Here is a 9,806-nt window from a genome sequence, read left to right as displayed (position 1 = left end):
TCTACTCGGGTTCCATAGTTTGATTTTAAAGGATGGTTTCGACAACTCTTCCTGATACACGATCGACATATAAAAGGAAATGTCGCAATTTTAGCTCTCAAACGAAAGTTTTAAGTTACCAAATCTATCATGCGTTCAAATCATTTTGTTTAAAATTGTGGATGTTAATCATACATAATAGATTGCAGAAATATAACTTGGCAACCAATATATAGATTTTAGAATTCATTGGGTTAAAATACTACCTGGCGTGTTTGATACCTATTGTTACACCATTCTTTACACATTAATTTTGACTACCGATTACTATGTTTGGCTGATCAAGATATAGGGATCACGGCGAGTGTTACCGGGCGACAGGGAATGTTTACTCCTCCTAGGCACCTCATCCCACCTCTGGGTTTGTGTTTCCTCAACTCTCTATTTTGTACTCCTTTTGGGAATTATTAGATTGATCATTGTTCGTTATCTTCACCTTTTCTTAGTGGACTTTTTTTCCTTTCTAAAAACAAGAATTCTTCAAATGGGGGAAACTAATATCTTTACTAACACAGCATGTCATCAACACATTCTATTACGTATTAATTAAATTCTTTGTAATAATCAAAACTATGTAAAGTGACAAATTAAAGATAACAAACAGCGATGATTGATTGAATATTGTTTTACGTCCCTCTCGAGAATATTTCACTCATATGGAGACGTCGCCACTGCCGGTAAAGGGCTGCAAAATTTCGGCCTATGCTCGGCGCTTATGGCCTTTGAGCAGAGAGGGATCTTTTATCGTGCCACACCTGTTGTGACACGGGGCCTCAGTTTTGGCGGTCTCATCCGAAGGACCGCCCCATTTAGTCGCCTTCTACGACAAGCAAGGGGTACTGAGGACCTATTCTAACCCGGATCCTCAGCGATGAATCTTAGAATTACCATAAAGAATGCGAAATTGATTGAGAATTTTTCACTCAATATGGAACCTTCATCACTGCCGGTGAAGGACTGCACTGTTTAGGTCTATGCTCGGTGATTACAGCAGGGGGAATCTTTATTGTGCCACACCTGCTGTGACACGGGGTCTCGGTTTTTGCGGTCTCATTCGAAGGACCGTCCCATTAAGGTCCTCTTACGACAAGTTCCCTGGAATATGTGCTCATACACTAACAGAATTGGTATAACCTGTACAGCAATGTAAACAGCGGCAAGACGGACCCCCTCTCCCTTTTTGTGATCAAGGGGAAAAATGGTAGTACAGCAAAAGTTTAAGATTTGACATAATACATACATTGATTGATTAATTAAATATTGTTTAACGTCCCTCTCGAGAATATTTGACATATTACATACTAGTGTATAAAGTAAAACAAATCGATTATTTGTTAATGTTATTTATTGTACACTGTATGTATAAGGAATAACTAGATTAACCCATAAAAGTAACCTAAAAAGCCTCAGAACCCTGGAGTCCCCAGCCTATTAGGTCCCCGTTTGACAAATTTTAGATCCGCCACTGGTAAACATTTAATACTACATGAATCTTCTCCAAAGCTTCCACGCACTTGTTTGCCTCGTCAGTGGTAGAAACTAATAGATTTTTCAACCCGCGTCTGTTTCATTCATCGTATTTTCAAATCCCGTGGGGATCCGGGTTAGAATAGGTCCTCATTACCCCTTGCTTGTCGCAGAAGGCGACTAAATGGGGTGATCCTTCGGATGAGACCGCAAAAACCGAGGCCCCGTGTTGAACAGTAAGTGCTCGAGCTTTGATATATCACATGAGCATTTCTTGTGACAAGATCTTTCTACTGGTATTAAGATATTTGTCCTTGTGACCTTGGCCATGCAAGGTGAAGATAACGAAAAGTGATCAATCTCATAACTCCTATAAGCAATACAAAATAGATAGTTGGGCAAACACGGACCCCTGGACACATCAAAGGTGGGATCAGGTGCCTAGGAGGAGTAAGCATCCCCTGTTGACTGGTCACACCTGCCGTGAGCCCTACATCCTGATCAGGTAAACGGAGTTATCTGCAGTCGAAATCAGTTTACCGAGAACGGCTTAACAATCGGTATGAAATACGTCAGACAGCATTTGACCCAATGATAGGTTGTATTGACGAACTAGATCGTTATAGCGACCATAGAATTTGCGAAATGCGCCAGACTTCAATCGAGACGTCTCTGTTGAAACCCCTGTACCATCAACTTGTTTGTCAGTAGCTTTCTTCGATTTATAAACTGACCATACGCAGAACAAGCTCTTTGCATATCGAATCAGTTGAGATATGTAAACAACATATGCAAGTGATAATGGAATATTGCTACATAATTTCAATGTTATTTATTACAATTGTTTTGATTGGACAAATATAAAGCTGAACAAGAGTTTATACATCAATAAATCCGAAAACGCGATGTATTCATACACGCCTGAAAACAAATAACATAGTGCGGGGAAACTATTCAAATTTTTGCAATTTGTAGATAAAGTGAATGAATTGGAATTATAAGAATCAAACATTCTTTTTGAAGAATTTATCGATGTGTAAACTCCGGACATTTTACTCACAAACTTAATATAAAAGTGCTTCGCAAAAAGAATGTTTAATCCTATTATAAATATGGGAAGTTGACGATGGAGAAGCTGAAACCATCCCGTTTGTCATACAGTTGAGTTGTCAGTTTGACATTAATATCTACTTTCAATAAAATATCTAGGTATGAAGCAGACGTTTACGACTCTGTGGTGTCCTATATTTCGAGCTCACTGGGATATATCAAATCGACATATGAATGAAAGTTATTATTTGGAATTGGCCATTATCGAGGGCATTTGTGTTTCACAAATACAAAGTGTATTGAATTTGTAATGTTCCAAGGGAAGACAATACAAAAGCTGACTACTCACCCAAGGTTACTGATTATAACGATTGACAAACTTCTTGAATCCCGGCCTAAGTCGTTAAAACATGTAGTGACAGTTCCATCGCCAAACGTTCGGCATCAGGTGTGAATGTCACCGGTCCTCGGAGATGACCTTAAAAACGGATGTCCCGTGTCGCAGTAGGTGTGGCACGCTAAAGAACCTCACCGCTCAAAGGCCGTAAGTGCCGAGCAAAGGCCTAAATTTGAAGCCATTCACCGGTCTTGGTGACGTCTCCAAATGAGTGAAAAATTCTCGAGAGACGATAAGCAAGATACAATCAAAATCAATCAAATGAATTTTTCGAACTTTTTGATAGTATTTGGGGTCCCAGGGGCGGATCCAGGAATTGTGGTTACGGGGGGCACCACTTTATGAGGCAGTGGGTGCAAGGCGAAGCCCTGATGGGGGTCCAGGGGGCGAAGCTCCTGGATTTTACAGGGCTTGAAATATTTCTCCTATTAAGTCATTTGTACTATTTTCTGTCAATTTAATAAGGTGAAATTAATAAAATGATCCAAATTTTAAGGGGTTTGGGGAAAAATTAAGTCCTCCCGACAAAGAACATTCAAGAAATGAAAGGATTTTGTCATTTATTTCTCCGGGAGTGGAAGGAATTATTGCTTCATTTATCGTTTAGTACATTTTCCGAAACAAGATACCGCGATTTACCTTAAATTTGAACATTTTAGGGGGGGGGGGGCGGCTGTGAACCCCTCAAAATCCGCCACTGGCTCCTCATATTGTGGATAGATTTGCAAGTGCATACAACACAAACCGTGTTTGATATCCGAATTCTGAATCTTGGCATTTGGAAAATAACTGGTTAGTTCTTATTAATGTTGTCTGTAGGGCTCTCAAGGCATATTTTGTTTTGCACGGCTCGTGCCAAAGTGGCTTTCTGCTCATGTTTTGGATATTGTTGTTCGATTTTGATATGAAGTATAGAGAGCATGTAATTGAGAATTTGCCGAGTTCCAGAGTAAAAGACTAAGTCCTGAACGTTTGTAGACACGGTCTTTATGAAATTTCACTCTTGATACGTAAGACGAGGTTTAAATTTCTATGTTTGGATTTGATATGAAGTAGACATGGTCCTTTCAAGATATGTTCTTGTTAAAGCTGGCAAGGTCTAAAAACATGGTCTGCGGTGTCTCTACGGTATGATCTAGCACCCGCTGTGAGCCCTATATCCTGATCAGGTAAACGGAGTTATCCGTAGTCAAATTCAGTGTGCCAAGAACGACCTAACAATCTGTATGAAACACGTCAGACAGCATTTGACACAACGATAGGTTGTATCGGCAAACTATATCGTTATAACGACCATAGAATTTTGCGAAATGCTGACTTTAAGCGAGACTGTTGAAACATGCACCATCAACTTTTTTCAGTAGCCTGGCTCGGTTTAAAAACTGATCATATGCAGAACAAGCTTTTGCGTATCGAATCAGTTGAGAGATTTAAAAACCATGTGCAGGTGATATTGGAATATTGCTACATAAATATGGGAAGTTGACGATGGAGAAGCTAAAATCATCCCGTTTATCATGAAGTTCAGTTGATAGTTTGCCGTTAATATCTATGTATCTTTATACAAGTTGCACGTTAAGTTAGCTTTTGATACTGAACACTGTATCGTGGTGTTAAACGGACCCGAACTGTTTCTTATATAACAAAGTGTTTGGAATTATGCGATTTCCATTCTCAATTAGAAAATTTAAATCGAAAGTTTTTCAGATATCTTTAATAGCTGAAAATGGACTTCTACCTGAACAAGTTCGGAACCCATAATACAGAATTTAGCTAAAATACTCCCACAGCTCTGTTTAGCAATAAACGCAAAAAGTTAAGGTAAAGGTGGGGCGTCATCTGCCACCGATCAAAACCCTGAAATAAAAGGAGGGGATTTGATCCGCCCCATCCACCACCGTAATAGACAACCATATTAAATGTTCGTACATGCTAAAATATGACATTTCAATAACTTCAAAACTAAAACAGGGGTGGGGGGTGGGGTACTAGACGCTTGTATTAAAGTAGTGAATATAAAATCAGAAGCCCCTGACTTCATGACCAGGTAACGAGAAAAAGTAAATTCAGAAGGCCATGATGTCATGATCGGGTGACTAATGATATAAGATCAGAAGCTTCCGACTTCATGATCAGGTAACTAGTAAAACAAAGTAAAGCGATTAGCTGGTTTATGGATTTACATAGGCCATTTAGTAGGTCTTATAACTGTAGAGTTGGAATTCTGATATATTTTTTGCATGCAGAAGATTCCCACCTCCCCATATTTTGAATCTGGATTTCATAAGAACCGGATGAAGCCGCTGTTGTGGCTGCTCCAATGCGGAAGCTGTGAGAGTGGTAATTCAACATTGTTAACAAAGTATTCGGTACTGTCCGATCTATCCAACATGAGTTTGCCTTCAAAACACCATCAGAACAGATTCTTACACAGAAAGTAGCTAAATTACACAAACACCGCAACAGATAGGCCTAGAAATTAGTCTCTCAATTGTTCGTCTAATAATGCCTCATTGCATCATCACTTATCAGAAGCAGATGAAATAAAATTCCATTCGATATCTGACATATTGGACAGTTTTCGACTTATTACTTACTTTCAAGATCTGTGTAATCACAAAACATGTTCAACCAAAAATAAAAACTTTTTTGTGTTTATCAATGTTTTTGTACATATCAGCAACTGTTCATAAATCATAACAAAAAGTCGTAACAAAGACTGCTATAATCACGAATTTTTTTTTAGAACATCAATGATATCCGATGAATATCGTATTTAAAAATTTATCGATGTGTCAGATCGTTGGTTTCTGGAGGGGGGTGTCCTCAATGTAGTTCTGTATTAAATGATAAATATGGCCCTAGTCAAAACTATTATATCCCGTGATGATCCGAGTTAGAATAGGTCCTCAGTACCCTCCTGCTTGTCGTAAGAGGCGACTAAATGGGGCGACCCATCGGATGAGACCGAAAAAACCGAGGTCCAGTGTCACAGCAGGTGTGGCACGGTAAAGATCCCTCCCTGCTCAATAGACTTAAGCGCCGAGCATAGGTCTAAATTGTGCAGCCCTTCACCGGCATTGGTGACGTCTCCATATGAGTGAAATATTCTCAAGAGGGACGTAAGAGAAAACCCCAAACGGACGGACGGACGTACAGACATCGCTGTACCATAATACGTCCCGTCTAAATACGAGCGTATAAAAAATTATCGAAACTTATTTCATCTGTAAGATCAAAATCAAGGTTCGATAAACAGCGGATTTACTTCATATCGTATAATCTTAAGTTGTCATTAAAATTAGAACTGGCTTTGATCCGTCAAAGCATGTCCGCCACTGTACTCTCATTTTTGCTATTTCATGGTATTTACCGAAAACGAAAGTAGGTTTTTAATTAATTTTATTGATTGACTGATGTTTTCCGCCACACTCAACAATTTTTTAGTTATATAGTGGCGCCCAGTTTTTATTGGTGGAAGAGAACCCAGATACAATGCTCCTGCGATGAGACCACTGACCTTCCGCAAGTAAACTGGGAAACTTTCTCACTTACCGGCGCGAGCGGGATTCGAACCCGCACCGAGCAGAGGTGAGAGGCCGTGTGATTTTGAGTTTTACGATATCTATTAATCAAATAAGATTCTATTTTAGCTTACGAACTTCACCTCACATATGGAACAAGGTGCAGGCAGTAACTCTGCAGCAAACGTTTCGGAGTTTATAGGCAAAATTTGTTAATTTATAAGTATCGATTTATAAACGTTACAGGAAACACGTGTTTGTTTTGAAATTGGGTGGGTGTTTTCGGTATTGGTAGATCGACTGGCAATTTAAAATTGTTTACAGGTTAATAGGTTGAATCCGTACAACGAATGAGGTAGCCACGTCTAAGGTAAAAATTTGGGTGTTTTCAAATTATTCAAAGTTCGGTGCTTCTTTGCAACATACTACACCTCCCCCACCCCTCCCAATATTGATGAATATATTTTACATACAGATTCTGTAACTTAAGAATTGTTGGTTTATATGACCCATCTCTTCTCTTATATGATTGAAGTCAAAACTGAAGATTTACTTTGTATATATGAGCATTATTGATTAAGTCTTTGGCACTTGCGCAGGTGAGCTCATCCTATATACATGTTTTTATTTTATATAAAAAAAATAATAAGTTCGGTGGAACTGGTAAATAAGAACATAATCATGAATTCTTTGCTTTCTGGTGAATTCCTTACGTATTCCCTACTACACTTGTCTCTAAACATACATTCAAATATTCATTAAAGCCCCTTGCAACCCAAAAGCTCGCAGCTTCAAATTATTTCGTTTGTTGACGTAGCCAAGTTTCTAACATTGCTATGTCAACAAACATCATTTGACTCTTCGGATCGCAGGGGGGTTTAATCAATAGTTGAAGATGTGTATGGACACGAGTATCCCAGATGGCATGACAACGTTGGCGAATGTTATACCGCCGAGGTGGTTTAGAGATAGAGCGTTCGCCCCGCATGTGGAAGATCGGGGTTCGAATCCCGGCTTGACAGACCTATGTCTTTAAAACGGGTAGGGACAGTTCCTTCGGCATCAGGTGTGGACGTCAAGGGTCCAAAATTTTACAGCCCTTCACCGGTCTTGATGACGTCTCTATACGAGTGGAAAAATTCTCTCGAGGGACGTTAAACAAGATCAATCTATCTAGAATTCTCACCAGAGGAATTGAAGTAAAGAATCTTACACGTAAAAGTATTCTGTTTTAAACCAATTGATCAGAGGATATAGATTCAGAATTTTAAACCTGAACACGATAGCTCAGTGACTAGTATTGTCCATATAGACATCAAGTCCCTTCCACTTTAGGTCCTTGCATTGAAGTTTAACGACTTTCTGACCAAGCTGTAGTCTTTTGTTTGGATCGTTCTTGTCCATGTTAGAGGTTAAACTGGTGGCAGTAACCAGAGGAAGGGTCGCATCTCATCCACACCTTCATGCCTCTTTTGATAGGTTTTCCTAAAACCAACCATTCATCATATACATGTAAAACTTATACGGTACCAATTTTGAAGCATCAGATGCGCATTTCGACAAATAATGTCTCTTCAGTGATTCTCAAGCGAAATGTTTGAAATCTGAAATAACAATGAAGTTTTAGAGCTATTATAGGGGAAAACAGTGGGCCAAAAAAGTGGAGTCAAATTCGTCTAAGGATAAGAGCTATGCATGAGGGAGATACATGTAATCCTTAATTTTGAAATAAATTTCTAAATTTTATAACAGGAATTAAATATACATCCGTATTTTCATAACATAAAGTTTGAACTAGTGATAATATATAAGATTACCATATTCTTTAGGAAATCTTATTTTTATTTTACATATTTTTACTTACCAGCTGCCATATATTGTTTAATGTAGAAGCGACCCTTGTATTTCACTATTGCCTCAACAATATTGTCTGGTTCATTTTCGGATTGTATCTTGGTGTTGGCTGTCACATCGAGGAGAGGTCGTAGGTTATGTAACGTGTTATACTTTTCATCTCCCTCTGGTCCTGCTGTCTGATTGTCGTTCAAGTGCAAAAACTGATACAACCTAGAAAATCTGTTTTCAGTCATCACATCACGTATTCCAGCATTTCCAAGAAATAGATCCATGCCCCAGTAAAGTCAGTAGCATGCCAGTTGCATGACTCCCATCAGAAAATGTTTATACCAATAAATCCCTCATTTCATCGGCTGCAGTCTAATTCAGAATTATATAAGATGCCGAATGTTCTACATGCATCCAAAGTATCATAATAAACATGTACTTGTGTGGAATCTAAAAACAATATCTAGTAAACAGAATCATTTGTCAAGTTTCAGGATGATTGGTTGATTGTATCTTATTTAACGTCTCTTTCGAGAATTTTTCATTCATGGAGACGCCACCAAGACTGATGAAGGACTTTAAATGTAGGCCTATGTTCGGCGCTTATAGCTATCGAACAGTGGGGGTTCTTTAGCGTGCCACACCTACTGTGACAAGGATAATCCATTTTTTAGATCATCTCCGAGGGCCCATGACATTCACACCTGATGCCAAGCGTTTGGCGATGGAACTGTCGCTACCTAATTGAACGACTCGGGTCTGTCACGGCCAGGATTCGAACCCGACCTATCACGTGAACAAAAATATTATTAAGTATTTTAAACTTCCAATTCAACTATCTTACAAACAATAATACTGAATTGTATGCATGAAAGGCGAATATAACGAACAGTGATCAATCTCATAATAATCAATACAAAACAGAGAGTTGGGCAAACACGGACCCTGGATATACTAGAGATGGGATCAGATGCCTAGGAGGAGTAAGCATCTCCTGTCCACCGATCACTCCCGCCGTGAGCCCTACATCTTGATCAGGTAAATAGAGTTATCAAAATCAGTGTGCCAAGAACGGTCTATGCTTTATTTCATGTCCAAGTTGAATATGCTGAGAGACAATTTGCAATAAAATACTAAACCTTTGGAAAATTTTTATATTAAAACAGGTAATAAAAATTCACAAAAGAAGTATTCAGTTGTGAATAACATTGCAAAAATTACATGCAAGTTTTGCATGGAGTATGGATTTCAATCATTGACAATAAAAGTGGTATATCATGTTGGTCATAACTTGAAGGATAGAGACCAGAATTTAACTGAAGTATAAAAACATCTTTAATAATTTGATAGTTTGCCAATAGAACCTAATTTGATATTTTGCCAATACAACTTATCATGGGATCAAATGTCCGACTTGTTTCCTACCAATTGTTAGGCCGTTCTTGGCACACTGATTTTAACATAAAATACAAATTCAGTATTAG

Source organism: Ostrea edulis, chromosome 1 (genome assembly GCF_947568905.1).
Source record: "Ostrea edulis chromosome 1, xbOstEdul1.1, whole genome shotgun sequence".
NCBI classification, from domain to species: Eukaryota; Metazoa; Mollusca; class Bivalvia; order Ostreida; family Ostreidae; genus Ostrea; species Ostrea edulis.
The sequence above is the reverse complement of the archived record's forward strand: the minus strand, read 5'-3'. Positions refer to the sequence as shown.